Below are 17,801 nucleotides of genomic sequence, written 5' to 3'. Positions count from 1 at the left end.
TCAACGCCACAGCATCACTCAACGCCACAGCATCACTCAACGCCACAACATCACTCAGCACCACTGAACGCCACAGCATCACTCAGCACCACTGAACGCCACAGCATCACTAAGCACCACTGAACGCCACAGCATCACTCTGTGCAACCATTCAACAACAACTGGTTCAAATATGTTCTCTCAATGTTTCAAAAAGATGTTAATATTTCACTCTGTTCTTGGATTTTCGTCACAATAAATCACACTGAACATAATCTTCACAAAACTTATTTACAAAATGTACGCTATTGCCATAAAATACAATAACTTTTATTTAAGTATTAATTATTTAAAAAACATGAAAAGCCATTGTTATTTGTAATATCAATACATCTAAGTCACGTAAATACAACACATATTGCATTACAAAGGCTATAGGTGTCACGTTTGTGAAAGTTAAAACTATTGGCATTGTAAATGACAAAGCTATTAATTTTGCTATTTTCAAAACCAACACATAAATAATAAATTTGTCATTTACAATACCAATAGCTCAAACTTTCCTAATGCGAGACCTATTGCATTGCAAATGCTTGTTTAGCATTGCGGCGGGCGGTGCTCTCAGCACCACCCGCCGCAATGTTAAAAATGCAGGAAGCACCCGCCACTGTGGCGGGTGCATCCTAATTCCGAGGACGGGACCCACACCATTATGGCGGACGGTCCCGTTGTCCGACAGGATGACGGGCGGACAAAGTCCGCCCGTCATCCTAATAGGTCCCTAAGTGTCTACCCCATGCTTCCAGGCATAACCATGCAGACATTGTAACTGGCAGCTCAGAGTTCTAGAGAATCCAGACTGAAGGATGCAGGTGCCTTCACAAAGAAAGAACTTAAGCTTTTAGCCACTATCACTCTAAGTTGTTGACGAACCAAGAAGAAATGCCCCACACCATAAAGGAAAGTCGTTTCCACCTGCTATACAGGTTCACCACACAACTGGCAACCCCATCTTGCCAGCCCCTGTCTTGTGCGTAATTAGTACAACATATGGACTATCGAACAACCAGAGTGTAGTCCAACACCATTATTATATGGCAAAAAGGGAGTGAAAAGGAGGGTACCGCAGCGCTCACTCAGGATTACCATCAAAGTATTATTGCACAAAAACAATAAGTACGGTGCACATGATAGATGAATGTTTGCCCAATATTCATAAATAGGAACTCCTGTCAGAGGTTCCCTATAGGTCAACGTGCATTCATCTGGCAGAAGTAAAAACTTATATGTAACAGTAATAATAATGTAATCTTCAAATGTGGTTTTGTAGTGTAGTTCCTATATTCCCAATAGGCTCTGCGTATTGGAATAGTATATCCTATAGTTTAGACATAGGACTGAGGTCGACTAGGTCTCTATCGAATATACTAAACTTAAAAGTGAGTGCCAGCTAGCTCAGAGGTCACTGGAAACTTTCTCGAATACAAAAGAAGGGATTAGTTTCTGACAACCGCATAAACATGACAACTTTGTTTCCCCAAGAATAAACATATCTTCAGATCTTCAGAGTCGTGGAAACAATAGATAAATATTTTACCCCAGTCAATCGTGCATGCTTCGTTTCAACAGAGTTGCAGAGAAATAGAGAGACGGGCATTTTCAATAAAAGGATTTATTGAACAGTCTTCTTTCTCATGCAAGAAAAGTGAACTGCTACAACCGTAATGCAGGCTGCAAAGTATAATGCGTACAGCGAGAATAGAATTATAAAATAATACTGTAACAGCATTGTATGGTTTCTAAGCCATATAAAAGTACATACATAAATACACAGACTAAAATACTCAACTAGTGCTATCTAAAATACGCCTACCCCAATGTACCTAACCTAAGTCTAGTACGTGGGAGGGAGTAAGTATTCGTGTAGCATCGGTTTGGTTTTCTTTGCCAAGAATCTATCCAAGATTTCTCTTAGGGTCTAATCAGCTCCATACCTTAGTTTAGAATGAAGGAGGTCTGGTATTTCTGTCTCGAGATTCGATTTCCCAACATCCCGCGAGGGGAGCTTGGAAACACTGGAGCTGGATTCTCGCCGAGAGAAATGCAGCCTCTTTATCAGTGCGTCAGCTGGAGGGTCGGCTTCTTCGGCACTTGCTGTAGTGAGCTGCGTCGGGCAAGTAGATAGTTGAGCTGCTCCGAACGACAGTGTCTTGCTAGAGCAAGTGAAGGAATACTTAAATCTTGAAGGTGCCTAGTTTGAGGTAAAGTTGGGCATGATAACATCAGGAAAGAACCCCAAGGGAATAGTAGTTCTTTGTAAAGTCCATGAGTTCTTGGACAAATCAATATTCAAGCAAGGGGAGGTCCCTGACTGCTTAAGCCGATTTTCCAAGAAATCGTTGTGACGTTTTGGTAGGGGTGGAAGTAGCCATGTCTGTATTTGGACTGCATGGGCTATGTCTAAATATGGGTATGATTTCTATGCCTATATTAGGGCAATGTGAATTGTACCTATATAAGGGCATGAATCGGGAAATTTCGCTCTGATCCTAGAACGCCATACAACACCCACTCCACTTTATTATGTTCGACATTACTAAGTTCTAAGCACATAAAACATATCTAAAGCATGATGTGTTAAAAAACCCTACTTATATACAGAGAAATGCATTCGAAATGGGTTGTACATAAAAAGAGCATTTGTGCTGTACGCATTTTAAAAGCAATGTTTTCAATCAAAGCACATAGTTTGATATTGGAAATGCTATCTGAATGAATCATGAAAAATACATTTATGAAATAGCTCCTAAATACAGAAAAAAAAATTGAGACCATTCCATGGCAGATTATGTAAACTGTTTGTATTAGGACAAGGTCAAATATTGTCTCTTGGAAGTATTCAAAGAATTCTTGTTCTCTAAGAATAGTTCTACTTTAAGCAGAGTACTTTGTGCCCAAAAAAAAATTCAATTTTGAAAAAAAGTCAAATTGTAGAAAAATATAGTTCCAAAGTTAGAAGCTTGTTTTGAAAAGTGATGGTCGAATACAGAGTCCCATAAAACACTGTGTGCTAACTTCAAAAGTCAGTCTCATTGTTTGGAGAAAACATCAAATCTTCTAAGCTTGTAAAGAATTTGTCTACTACAGTAGGTGAAAGTTGGACTACCTCGTTAAGCAGATCGATTGCACGAAAATGAGAAGCATCGCTGTCAGCGTCAGCCGCATTAGCAATGTTCGAAGGAGATGGTAGCTGTGTGCCTGTTGCTCCACGTATCTCACCGTCAGCAGTTTGCGTCTGTGAGACCTCAATGAATGCCGTCATCAGGATTGGTAGCCGCTGGGGACAACACAATGCATGAGCCGTTACCGATCCAAGCAAAGTATCAACATCCGTTGGCAGGACTGATGGAAGTGTCAGACAGATGTCTAACACGCATTCTTCTCCACATAGCAGGCATCGTAGAACAGGTAAGATGCAATCTTGCCAGATTGGTCGGAATGATAGAAACCACGTGGTATTCAGATCTCGTAAACGAGCCAAGCCCAGAATCTGTATCATGCGCTCAGGACACTTCATTGCCAGTAGAGTGTTCTCTAAAGTTATCTGGGTGTCGCTGGTGGTTTGACTTGCCATATCGGAGCAAAAGGAACAAAAATAGTATTCCTGCTACGAATCCCAAAATGAGAGGCAGGCCGCCGAACACAGAGTACACAAAGTTTGGAAATATGCCGAGGACTGCTTCAAACGGTGCTTACAGTCCAGAAAAAAACTGTCTTAAATACATGTACAATACCACTGGTATCAGACATGTTTAAGATACGTCCTAACATTTCTACGAAATGTATAGGGCAGTTTGTTGATAAAAGGGCATGTATCTCTGTAGAAGACCTTGCAACTTGTAGTTCATACGTCTCTTTGGACGAGGTCAGTGGCACAGTTTTTTGTAAAAGAATGGCTTTCATTCTGCTTAAAGTATCAATTTGTATAGAAGAGATGTTCAGTGAAGGCCATAACTTCGACTCCCCGTCTGTCTTAGTTTTAGGAAACAATACTTGCATACAAGTGACCATGGCTGACACAGTTACGAGATGGGCTATTCCTGGCAACATTCCACAGCAGCTGTGATTATTCAACATAATATAGCTTCCATTAGAAAGCTGCCTAAAAATTGGATCTATCACTGCAGCTGGAGAACCTTGCAGGTGGCAGGATAAGTTGGTCGAAGGCTCCGTGTAAGTTAATACCCTGACATAAAAGTGTACCGCTTAGTAAGCATTTGCAATTTGTACCACTAAGAAATACTTTCCCCCCACTCCAACATCTGTGTGTATATGGTAATTCCCAGGTTGACTTGATGTATTCTTTACCCAACCTTTCATATACGCCAGCTGGTATATGTTTCAAACAATACTGAAAATGGAAAATTGTGACAGGCAGAGTGATTGTCCCGTTTATTAGCCATTCTGTTGCTGGTTTTTCTGAAACAGTTAAAGGTAATCTTTCCAGTTTCTCAATGCTCAGCACCGTATAGTCTGCTTCTCTTTGTGCCAAAGTGATTTGTTTATCTGTAAGGTTAAATACAGAAAAACAATGACGTGGTGTTGATTAGATGCCATGGCACATATCCATAACGAAGATTTTGTAACGTCCACCCTAAAAGCATTATAGAACGCAATTGTGACTGTCCATGCTGTAGCATGAACAAGTCCTGTTCCATTATGTCTATGGCAGAGGATACTATGCTGTCCTAAGAATAAATTCTGGATGACCCATTATCAACTACAGAGAGAGATTTCTCTAAATTAATACAATCAATTTCTCGTATTCGTTCTGCAGTCTCTGCTTGTGTCGCTTACCAAGCTTCATTACAAATGGCATATATACCAACGTATATAAAACGTTTATGACGCAGTTTTGTAGATCCTTGTAAGAAGTCCCTTAAATCAACGTCATCTTTAAGTAAAGATAAGTGTTGTTTTACCTCTGTTAGTGTGGATTTTTGTAGCCAATAAAGGCACAGTTTTCCTACACTGTATGTTGTTACTATACCTGGATGTTGTCTCTGGACATATCTTGGATCTGGCCTAGTGAATGTAAACCCTTGTGTCTTATTTAGGAATCTATCTTGACAGTTATTTGTGTCTGTGGGCCAGATTAACCATTTTTTCCAATCAGAATAAGTTCTGTTCTTAAGTAAAATTGTTTTTACGTCGACCACCCCCTCTGTAGTGTTTTTACTATCAGGTGTAGGTATGGACGGTTTGTTCAAATCTTTTATCTTAGCTAGGCCAAGACAGGATGTCTGTTGGACAGTGTCGTTCAAAAACATTATCTCTGTCCTTCAGTCCGACTTTTCTGGACGCAGGTCTGGTCTCGCATTTCCCGTATTTTTAATCTTTCTATTTCTTTTTCTCCTTCTTTGGTGCTTTTGGGTAGCCTTTCAGAATCTTTGGACCTTCCTCCACATTCACATGGTCTTTTTGACCTTATGCTAGCTCTTGCACTCCAACATATTGCTTCCAATTGGAAATCTTTGACCAAACTCTCCATAATTTGTTGGTGGAACCTCTTGTGTCACTCTCATAGATTGGATGTTGCATTCGCATCCAGCTGTAAACCTTCTCGCAATGTTGAACTCTATTGGTTGCCTCTTACCCTTTATTTAGATCAATTTGCCAAGAAGTCATACACCCCGCTTTCCTGTGACAATTTTAAGCCTCCTTGAACAGTTGTACTCCTGCTTGTAGTTTCATGTTTTAGATTTCACTAATGTAGTTTCTTTTCTTTATTTGTATTTTTGATAAGGTTCTTACTTTACATACTTTCTAAGTATTTGTGCATTTACTGTACTTTATTGCCACCAATTAACTTGCGTATCTTTATTTTATTCTTAACTGTATTAGCATTGTTTCTCATCCCCTTCCTTCCCTATCCTCCCCCCCCCCCCCTAAAAAAAAATTCTCAAAAATGCTTGGGTTTTTTCAATGTGCCACCAGCTGCCTATGTTTTCTCTCACCCATGAATGCCCCTTTTGCATTTTTGTTTGCTGATGTCACCTTACTGTATTAACAACTTTATCTCAATAAAGCTTTCAAACAAAAAAACCCCCATTATTTGTTCAGGGATAATGCAGGCTCGAAATAAAGCTTCTATTCCCTGCACTTGCCAGTCTTTTGTGCCCCAGACAGTTTTTGTCTCAATGTTGTCTCTCCAAAAGTCAAAACCTAACGAGAACAGCTGGGCATAAAAGGCAGCAGAATAAATTTGCTTAGTATTAGTCAACATACTTTTCATTCGTGTCTTATTAACATTTTTAAAGTAAAATGTTTCTGCATTTGAGACAATAAAACCTGAGAAGTATGGACATTTTTCATAGAATGTTTTTGAGCTACCCTTTCGTGGTGTTGGACAATGTTCCCATTCATTATAATTATGAACATTTCTAGGGTTTGCAGATTTTTGCAAATAATGCTGACCATAGTGATTATAACAGTACATTTGTTCATAATCCGATGAACCTTCTAAGTATTCATGTTTTGTAAATTTTTCAGACATCTCTAAGTCTGACATCATATTATTAACAGTCTCAAAATCCCAAACATCAAAACATGTGCTGGGTGAAACAAAGTCAGTCAAGGAAACCTTGAATTGGTGTAGAATCTTCAACAGCTCTGCAGGACCAAAAATGTCATAATCAGTTCTGTCCCAGGCTATACCACCAGGTATAGGAATGGCTGTGATGTTCACTGATGTCAAGTCTCTTTGTTCACGATGAGATGATTTGTGTGGCTTGAGGAGTAAGTTGATGTTCTTACTTGCTGTGTCCATTTTACTATATCTTCCATTTATAAGCATTCCCAAACTTAATAGAAGAATTAGCCAAAGTAGGAGAAATAGTACACCTAGCACAATCCATAGTTCAACCCATGGTGAAACCAGATACGTTTTTTCAAGTTGATGAAAAAGTTCTGTCGCTTGTTCTTTAAAAGTTTTATTTGCTGGCGTCGTTTCAGATTCACTGGGATCCTCGGAAAACGTATCAAAGTTAATGAAATAGCCAAATGCAGTTCTGTCAATTGTAGGTATTGCATCAGGATTACTTGAAATCACTGGAGCTACTGGATCCCTTGTCATAATAGTATAGTCAGATGCTATATCATTGTAGACAGGTGTTTCTTGATGAACTGTTATTTGGGTCTCAAGAGGCACAAGTTCCATGGCTTTGTTGCTTAGTCCTTCTTTTCGCACTGCAGATTCCTCAAAGGTGATGAGTCTTTCAGTTTGAACCTCTTGAATAGTAGCAAGATTTGGTCGTCTGCTACATCTTTGGAGTCCACTTGGCCTACTACTTATGATTAGCCACATGATGTGGTTTTACCAGGTCAATAGATACGAACCTGTTTTCCTTTCTTCCAGCAAGGGGAAGCAGTAACACTGTTCTTGATCCGTGGATTGCTAGCACAGGTACTGGTTGTCTGTAAAAAGGCCCAAATTCCTTCTTATCCGCGATCTTTTCTCTGACTAGATTCCCAATATTTGGAATCCAGGCAAGCCTTGCTGGGACGGGTTGTTCCCCTTCAGTGACTGTTGGCTTCTGCAATGTGTTGCTTTGACTTCTCATTGTTTCATTTAAGTCCTGCAAAACAGCCAAACAGTCTTTGACATCAAAAGGTTTTTGTTCTACCACTGAAGTGTGACGATCAAGGTCCTGGACAATCATTCTAGTACCAAAAAGGATTTCATATGGTGTGATTCGACCCAGAGAACTTCTTGGCAGATTGTTTAGACTACGTTGGACACTTTTTAGATGTTTGACCCACCCGTCACCTGAGCCTAATACCCTAGCTGTTATAGATTGCTTTATGTCCCGGTTTTTTCTCTCCACTACAGAATTTCCCTCAGGATGGAATGGACTAGAACACCGCAATGCGACACCCAGATTGGCCATGGCCTCCTTGTAAGCTTTTGAGCTAAACGCAGGACCTTGGTCAGAATGTAGCGTGCCGACTGCGTATGCGCCGATAAAGACTCGCAAATCTTTTATAACAGTTCGGGCGTCAGCCGAGCTCTGAGGCCACATCCAAATAAATTTTGAGTATGAATCCACTGCGACCATGATAAATTTATAGTTACCATCCGTCTGTAAGGGACGGCAGTGATCCAGGTGAACGCAAGCTAATGGTTTATCTGAAATCAACAGGGGCGTCTGCGCGGGAGTTTCACTGTTGAGACTTTCATCTTTTGGCAGATTTCACATTCCAAAACATAGTTTCTGGTCTGTTTCCTCATGCGTGGCCACCAGTATCTTTGCTTTAATAACGATACTGTGGCGGAAACACCTGCATGTGCAGAGGCAAGCCCTTCATGTGCTGCTAAGATTAGTCCTAATCTATGTTCCATGTTTGGAATTACTCTATCCCCCACTCCAGGGATTCGAGCAAACGGAACATTATTTGCATCAGTTTTATATGAGTATTTGAGTGGAAAGCCTTTTGGTAATGTTTTACCGCTGTCTTTGTTGGAAGCGGTGACAGCTTGCAGTGTTTCGCTGTCTATTTTCGTTTTTGAACGAATGATTGCAGCTACGGAAGCCGTTTGCACAGCTGCCTTCGCGGCTTCATCAGCCAATGAATTCCCTGCAACGTGAACGCCATCACGTTGATGACGCAGTGTATGGATCACGTGAGTCTTTTGTAGTGCTTTCTGTAATTGAACTACTTGTTCCCAAAGCAACTTATGCTTGATTCTGCCACCTTTTGCGTCTTTGAAACCGTTTTGAATCCAGTTCTGCAAGTATTCATTGTAAGATTGAACGCAGTAATACGAATCGCACACCGTGAGTGTGGGGAATTTACGGTCGGTATTTTCAAGCGCCATCTTGAATGCTTGTAATTCAGCTTGCTGAGCTGTACAATCTCCGAGAGATTGCGTTTTTGTGACCATAGGTCAGAATTTACCATCGGGCCAACGACCTTTAACGATCGGGCACGCAGCACTATAAGCTTGTTTACCCCCAATTGCGGGCTGGGCTGATCCGTCTGTATAAATTATACATTTGTACTGTTCTAGAGGCAGACTCTCAGTAGGCAGAGGACATTCTTGTTCGTATTGTAGAAATTCTTGTGTTTTCAAATGGGGTCAAAAACGTATTCAACGTCTGTTGCAGCAAGAGAATTAATCCATTGTATCCATCTCGGATGTAAAGCCTTTGCATTTGGAATGCTCGCTTTTGTCACTGCCTCTAAGGCAGGTACAGGTGTAATGACCATTATGCGCTTACCCTGTGCGAGGGCTCTCTCTTTTGCTACTGCAGTTTGAACCGCTGTCAGAATTTTCTCTGTGAAAGTGAATTTCATTTCAGCTTGTGTGTACAAGTGTGATTTATAAGCAATTTGTACTTTTTCCCCTTCATTAAAAGTTAAGTATGTGAATCTGCATCTTTCTGGGATGATTCGGATTACAAGGTTGCGTACGTTTACGCGAGTCTGTAAATGTGTTGTTGCTAACATGTCTGTTTGCACTGAACGCAAAATTTCTGTATGTTTTTGAGTCCAATTAGTTGTTTTGAAGTCAGGTTTGATTAACTCATAGAGGTTTAACCCTTTCTGCGTAGTTTAGAATGTATGTTCTTCCAAAATTTAGGAAGCCTAGAATTGACTGTAAGTTTTTCAGCGTTTTTGGAGGTTGGAGCAGCGCACACTTTTCTAAAAAAGTTGGTTGCCAGGCTTTTTCACTTGATAACTCGTATCCTAGAAAAAGGACGTTGAGGTGGGCAATGCCTGATTTTTTTAAATACATTTTTACCCTTTAGAGGCGAATCCAAGTATAATGATATTCACTCTGTTCAGGTGCCTGTCCAAGTCATCGTCTGTTAGATAGATGTCATTGACATAAGATAATGCCTCATCATCATACGTTTGTAGTAAATCTGTTACTCTGGCTGGAAATAACCCTGGACTACTCTTGAATCCCTGGGGGAGACGACAGAAGTGACGCTGTGTCCCTATTATTGAGAAAGCGGTCAAGTACCTGCTTTCAGGTGCAATGTTTTGACAGAAGAAACCGTTAGAAATATCTAATGTGGTTTTATAATTTTTACGCACAATGTTATTCATTAGTGCTGCACTGTGTGCATTTTGTACTGCAAAAGTTTTGCAACAAGAGTTTAGATGTCTGTAATCCAAAACTAGACGATATGTATTGTCTGGTTTGGAGACAGGAAACAAAGGATTGTTCATTGACGAGATGCGTGTTTCAATCACCCCTTGGTATTCAAGTTGATCTAATATCTCCCTGACCTGTTTCTTAGCTTCTTGCTTAACTGGATACTGCCTTTGTGCAGTTGGTTGAGTTTTTAACTGGATTTTATGGTGGGGGGAATCCTCATCCCATGCTACTTGATTTTTATATAATGCTGGAGCCTGGGCTACAGCCCATTTTCTGGCATTGGTGTATTTTAAATTAATTGGAATGTGATTGGAGAAGACTGGCATAATGATGTCTTCACCATGTGAGCACTCCCTGACAAATTTTGGTGGCCAGTCTTTTTCAGCTAAGAGAATGTCATAACCCTTAGAGAGCTTCTCCCAAAAGAGTGCTCATATTTTCCTAGTTATGTCCCCCTCCATTCGGAGTGTTACTTCATATAACGTATGGGGTACACTAACCCTGGTATCAGCTGTTTCAACTTGAATGTACTCATTCAAGTCCACTGTCTCCAGATGGTCCTTCAAGATCTTGCGAGCTTCTGCGCTGCGCTGTCCAGCATTGTCTGGGCCCACTCCCCGTTCTTGAGTTGTGTCCTCAAGTTCCTGGCATGTCTGATTTTTAGACCTGCTGCCTTCTTTTTGGTGAATTGGGTTTTCTTATTTTTTGGAACGTGTTGATCGTCTTTGGACTTCACGCGTTCTTCTTTGTGTTCTGACCGTCCTCTTCTTTCCGATTTCTGTGAGGAAGTCTGAAAGGTACGAGAGGAACGTGTATCAGTATCTTGATATCTATCAGTTTTTTTTAAATTATCCCTGTTCCTGAGATTATACCTCTTTTCAGAGGGCTCCTTTTGAGGAGAACTACCTCGGGATTGAGAACGCTTCTCTGTAGAAGTTTGTTTAGTGTTCTCCCACTTCTTTTTGGGAATAGTGAGAGTGTTTTTAATAAAGACCTTTTCAGGACTTTCAGTTAGTTGGGCTTTAACTGGTTTGCCACCCAAACTATCTCTACCTAATTCTCCATAGGATTTCTCAATTATCCTGGCCAGCTCATATGGTTGCTCAGTTACATCAAATTCTCTTAACTTTTGACGGATCGCGACAGATGCCACCTCACCTTTAATATTGGCTAATAATATAGTTGAGACCTGTTTGAAATTGTTCAGTAGTTTCATACCCAGATTTAAAGCAGGCTCTGCCCCATATTCATTTTGAATTTGTTTCAGGACATCTGGTATTACCGCCTTAGACGGCACACCATGTGTTCTTGGATAGATTGCAGCAAAGACTGTACCCCAAGTGCCACAGTCCTCCAGGTGTGGTGCGATCCCCATTGGTAAACAGATTGTTAGACTCCTGTGATTCTCAAAAGGGGTAGTATCGGTAAATACTGCCTCTATTTGAGTAATTTTGTGAGCTATCCAGAATGGAATGTGTTCCCTTTTTGCAGGCAGTTTACCAATGACTGATTGTATAGTTTGTGGTGTGATTTTATTTGTGTTCCCCTGGTAAGGGTTTTGATGTGGAATCCTTATATAGGTTGGAATGTTAGAGTCCGCATGACATATTGAACCAATTGTCTATGGATTCCGATTAGTTGTTTTAGTTGAACTAATAGTTCGGCACCTGTCAATTCTTCAATGTCAGGATGTGGTGTGTAGCTGTCTAGTACCGGCCTTGATGCTCCTGGTCTACCTAGTGGAACCAGCCTGGTAATATGATTTTGATGTTGTATGGTGCCTTTAAACCAGAGCACACGCTCTTGGTATGTTAGTGGAATCTCAACATCCTCGAAAGGAGTGTATTCAGTTGGATGTTCCTCTACTTGGTAGAAGTGAAACACGTGATACTGGATTTGCTTCAGGGAAGAAAATCCATGAATAGAATACCTCTGTCTGCCGATATTCATGTGCCTCTATGACAAAAATTACCCTACCACCTCTTGGTGATAGGCCATTTGTTAAAAGCTTTATAGTGATTGTTTTCCTTAAGTTTTCCGGAATGATTATAGCATCCGGGTCGTCTTGTTGGAAACCTGTAACGTCTAATCCTGGTTGGGCTGCAGTTGCTGCAGCTCCACCGTTCCTGTTTTCAGTCATTTTGTTGGCTGAAACTTTTCAGAGCGAGTTTCACAGGAAACAAAGATTAAGGTGCACAATATTTTGGAACACTGTATCCTTCAAAGTTGAACAAACCAAAAAACTAATACATAGGATTTTTCGTCCTACTCAGTTATGGCGGATATTTGATCCTTTTACCCACTCCAGACATCTATTGGAGTATTTTACGGGAAAAAGGGGTCTCTGTGAAAAGCACGACTGAGTTACTCTAGTATCTAGCATTAAATTAGTGCCTTACCAAACTTTGGGCGCCATGTAGTGTAGTTCCTATATTCCCAATAGACTTTGCGCATTGGAATAGTATATCCTATAGTTTAGACGTAGGACTGAGGTCGACTAGGTCTCTATCGAATAAACTAAACTTAATAGTGAGTGCCAGCTAGCTCAGAGATCACTAGAAACTTTCTCGAATACACAAGAAGGGATTCGTTTCTGACCCAAGAATAAACATGACAACTTTGTTTGCCCAAGAATAAACGTATCTTCAGAGACATGGAAACAATAGATAAATATTTTACTCAGTCAATCGTGCATGCTTCATTTCAACAGAGGTGCAGAGAAATAGAGAGACAGGCGTTTTCAATAAAAGGATTTATTGAACAGTCTTCTTTCTCATGCAAGAAAAGTGAACTGCTACAATCGTAATGCAGGCTGCAAAGTATAATGCGTACAGCGAGAATAGAATTATAAAATAATACTGTAACAGCATTGTATGGTTTCTAAGCCATATAAAAGTACATACATAAATACACAGACTAAAATACTCAACTAGTGCCATCTAAAATACGCCTACCCCAATGTACCTAACCTAAGTCTAGTATGTGGGAGGGAGGAAGTATTTGTGTAGCATAGGTTTGGTTTTCTTTGCCAAGAATCTATCCAAGATTTCTCTTAGGGTCTATTCAGCTCAATACCTTAGTTTAGAATGAAGGAGGTCTGGTATCTCTGTCTCGGGACTCGATTTCCCAACACCCCGTGAGGGGAGCTTGGAAACACTGGACCTGGTTTCTCGCCGAGAGAAATGCAGCCTCTTGATCAGTGCGTCAGCTGGAGGGTCGGCTTCTTTCGGCACTTGCTGTAGTAAGCTGCGACGGGCAAGTAGATAGTTGAGTTGCTCCGAACCACCATGTCTTGCTAGAGCAAGTGAAGGCATATTTATACCTTGAAGGTGCCTAGTTTGACGTAAAGTCGGGCATGGTAACGTCAGGAAAGAACACCAAGGGAATAGTAGTTCTTTGTAAAGTCCATGAGTTCTTGGACAAATCAATATTCAAGCAAGGGGAGGTCCCTGACTGCTTAAGCCGATTTTCCAAGAAATCGCTGTGACGTTTTGGTACGGGTGGAAGTAGCCATGCCTGTATTTGGACTGCATGGACTATGTCTAAATATGGGTATGATTTCTATGCCTATATTGGGGCAATGTGAATTGTACCCATATAAGGGCATGAATCGGCAAATTTCGCTCAGATCCTAAAACGCAATACAACAGTTTCTTCAGTCTTGATCTTAACAAGTTGTTTATTGTGATTCCAATGGCTCTTTCCCATAATTCTGCACAGTAATTGCAGCCAACACGTGTTAGCGCAATCACGGCTTCATCAGGGCTACAAATATCACGAAACATAACAAAAGAATTATCTCATCTAAAATAAATTGTAATAAAATAAAATAAGGCACTGATAACCACCACCAGTGACTTAGATGTGCAACGTGTCTAGCAAGCAAACACGGTGAGCTGTGTGAAAAAGATGTCAGATCACCATATAGTATTTACAGATATTTAGTCAGTTAAATTTCTCATCACCAAATCGATGGAGGAGGGCAGCATATTGGATAAACGAAAAGTAACTAATTACAAGAAAGTGGTGAGAACATTCTTTATGGTGCGTTAAAGTACTGTTATGATAACTACCGACAAGAAGCACAGTGACACTCTGGAATATCGGTGAGCCATTGAGTACCTGCTCACCCTACCTGCATCCTGATCCCGGTAGCAAGAGCATATCTTGACCAAGACCTATCTACCCATGTGGTTGCATGAGCGACTATGTAGTGGCTCGTTATTGGTCTTGCATCGGCCCAGATGTGGCACATATGTAGCAACAAGCAGTCCAATGGCAACCCAACCAAGGTGCCTCCGCAAGCGCGAAAGATGAACTTGACCCTGCCACACCGATAGATGCCAGGAGCTAGTGGGCCTGAAAGAGGAGACTTCTACAGATGGCAGCACGCCAAGACTATCTTCAAGGAGTCAAGCAACACCACAAATGCAGGCTTTGCGATGGACTCCAAAAAAACTCCAGGCGCACCCTGTTTTTGAACTGTTGACAACAACCACAAATCATCTGAAGCATCAGCGGAGTGGACCAACTCCACACAGTGGAAGTGGCTCCAGCTGGTGTGCAGTGAGAAGGTTTTGGACCTCCTTGAGCTTGTGTTTGTGTCCTGTCTCACAGAGTAAAATTTATTTGCACAATTAATTAAAATCATTGCAAGTCCTGTCTCACACAAGTTAAAGTATGAAAGCGAGCAGAGATGTCCGGTCGCAGCTGGCTTCATCAGTCCATGCATCCACTGTTGCTCTGCTGATTGACTCTAGAGACTGATGGAGTATGTGGTATCCAGTTTATGATTGTTTTGTTTCCACCGGTTGGACTTGCTGGCCTTTCTTTTCGATTCTAGGAGAAATGCACTGTCCTGCTACATACGTCGTGCAGCAGCTTCTCACCAACCTCACCCCCATACAACACAGGTGCCGCACATCAAGTGACCCTGGGCACACGTGCTCGTGGCCAGTTAAGCACCCACCCCACTAGTGTCTCTGTCAATACTTTAATTGGTATGTGGGCCCAGGGCCATCTACTTTCCATTAACCTAACCTTTTACAATTCACAATTGTGTTTTTCCGAAAGAACAATGTCCAGAAATGCTCAAAATGTATCCAACAGAAACCATGTACAACTAGTTAAATTTCTTCCAGAAAATTGTGGTTTATATCACTTCCTGTCCCTCCTCGATGCTTCTGTGCTGAAGAAAAATGCTGATCGCGCTATGCACAAGTCACTGTTTGAAATCAGTATACACAGAGCGCAGTACACTGTCCAGCTCTCTGTTCTGGTAAGCCACCGCGGAGCCTGGAGAGCAAGTCATGTTGCGCAACCAGTACACGCTTCCGGAGAGCTCCAGTCAACATGCACAGTAATTACTTTCTTAGACAGATAGGACGACAAACGCACATTTCAACTCCCCCCTGCCGTGCTCCGAGCAGAAATAATGGGACCTAGGGCCAGATGTAGGTCATTTTAATTTACCACCTCTTAAATACCGATTCATACCGAATCGGTATTTAAGAGGTGGTAAAATAGAGGGGGGGAGATGTAGGTATTTCAGGGTCGGTAAATACCGAATCGTTAAGATTCGGTATTTACCGATTCTGTAAATACCGAATCGGTATTGCCCATTGATTCCTATGGGCCTTGCAGCCCATAGGAATCAATGGGCAATACCGATTCTGTAATTACAGAATCGGTAAATACCGATTTTTGCAAGGGTGCAGGGGGTGTCACTTTGACACCCTCTGGCACCCCAAAAATAGGCATGTGCGCCATGTGGCACACAGACATGCCCTAAGGGCATGTCTGTGTGTCACATGGCACAGGAGTGCATGCACACATGTGCATGCACACCTGGATTCGGTATTTTACCACCCAATTGGATTGGGTGGTAAAATACCGAATCTGAAAGGCCTGCGGCACTCAAAGATGTGCTACCTACATATGCTTTTACATACTCGGTATTTATACCGAGTCTGTATTTACCGATTCGGTAATTTTACCGAATCTGTAAATACAGATTCGGTAAAATACCGATTCTGTAAAGCATGCTCCTACATCTCAAAATCCAATTACCGGTCGGTAACGGCCGAATTCGGCCGTTACCGACCGGTAATTGGCCACCTACATCTGGCCCCTAGTTAGTGGCAAGCAGAGAAAGGTAAGAAGAAGCACGACCAACTCCAGGCTTCAAACTCAGCAATACTTACAAAAACGGCCGGGATATGACAGGTAGATAAATAAACGTCGTTGAAACGCAGCGATAAATTATTGTGTGCGCTGGTCAATTAAAAATCACGCGACAACGAAAAACGAACTACAACGCCATGACAGGTGGAAGTTAGAGTCCTTATCACTCAGGTGACTTACCTCTAGAAGCAAGGTACTGCAGCCGTCAGAAGCACGGATTTGGATAGCCCCTATGCCATATGAGGTCACCCGTCTCTCGATGCGTAGCTCTTTCGCTTCCGCCCTCCTTTGGGAGGGAGGGGTGAGGGGGGGTGAGCAGACACCAGACCAAATTGAGAGTGTGCAAAAGGCCGCTTTTATTGAAACAGGTGCATATTTACACCAATACAAACCTGGCAAACCGCCTCACAAAACTAGTCCTCACTAAATAAGATGTTACCTTACAACCCCAAACGTCAGGCCCGCCCTTAACACGTCACAAACCCCGCCCCCACCCAGCACAACATAATTACAATTCAAACAATACCATAACCTGATAATCATTTAAATATCATCCCAACCCACCGCATAACATCACATTCCAAAAAATACCCACCAACAATTTACATTACCCAAAACTTTGTAACCACCCCACGAAACAACTATTTAACTTTTCCAGCCATAGCCCAACTTTAGCAAAAACCCCAACAACCTTCATGTCCCTGCTGACCAATAACGCCCAATTTCCGCACGGCACCTGTTCCAAGCGACAAAGAACAAAATGTTTGTTACCCCATATCCACCTGTTCCGACAAAAAAGACCAAAATTACGGAAGCATAAACTAAATAAATAAATAAATAAATTTAAATAAATAAATAAAAGACCCGGGGAAAAGGAAACAGAGCTAACCGAGAAGAGGGAGGGAGGGGGGGAAATTTTTTTGGATAATCTAAAGAGCTCCCGGCCACCAGGTCATTCAACCTAAAATGGTGGCCGGGAGGAGGAGTCAAAAGAATATATAACTGGGCTCCCTCAGTAGTAACCGAGGGAGCCCAAAACAAGCCCAAATGCAGCCCAAGGCTGGCCTCTGATGACACCCCCCCCCACTAGCCCCTCCCAATCAGCCCGGGGGTGGGGACCTCCCTACGGTCGGCTGCCCCCCCCCAAGCCCCCCTTGGGAGGGAGGGGTGAGGGGGGGTGAGCAGACACCAGACCAAATTGAGAGTGTGCAAAAGGCCGCTTTTATTGAAACAGGTGCATATTTACACCAATACAAACCTGGCAAACCGCCTCACAAAACTAGTCCTCACTAAATAAGATGTTACCTTACAACCCCAAACGTCAGGCCTGCCCTTAACACGTCACAAACCCCGCCCCCACCCAGCACAACATAATTACAATTCAAACAATACCATAACCTGATAATCATTTAAATATCATCCCAACCCACCGCATAACATCACATTCCAAAAAATACCCACCAACAATTTA

General features: G+C 41.8%; 1 protein-coding gene across 1 annotated transcript in view; it reads right to left on the bottom strand.

The window, feature by feature from the left end:
* Positions 1-16,616, bottom strand: part of TRAF3IP2 (TRAF3 interacting protein 2) — a 351,822-nt gene extending 335,206 nt beyond the window's left edge. Inside the window, exon 1 of the mRNA XM_078649137.1 lies at positions 16,511-16,616. The gene's annotated coding sequence lies outside the window, so the exon portion shown is untranslated. The remainder of the gene's footprint in view (positions 1-16,510) is intronic.
* Positions 16,617-17,801: the final 1,185 nt, after the last annotated feature.

Source organism: Lissotriton helveticus, chromosome 6, assembly GCF_964261635.1.
Source record: "Lissotriton helveticus chromosome 6, aLisHel1.1, whole genome shotgun sequence".
Taxonomy (NCBI): Eukaryota; Metazoa; Chordata; class Amphibia; order Caudata; family Salamandridae; genus Lissotriton; species Lissotriton helveticus.
Note: the sequence above shows the minus strand (reverse complement) of the source record. Positions and strands in the feature narration are given on the sequence as shown.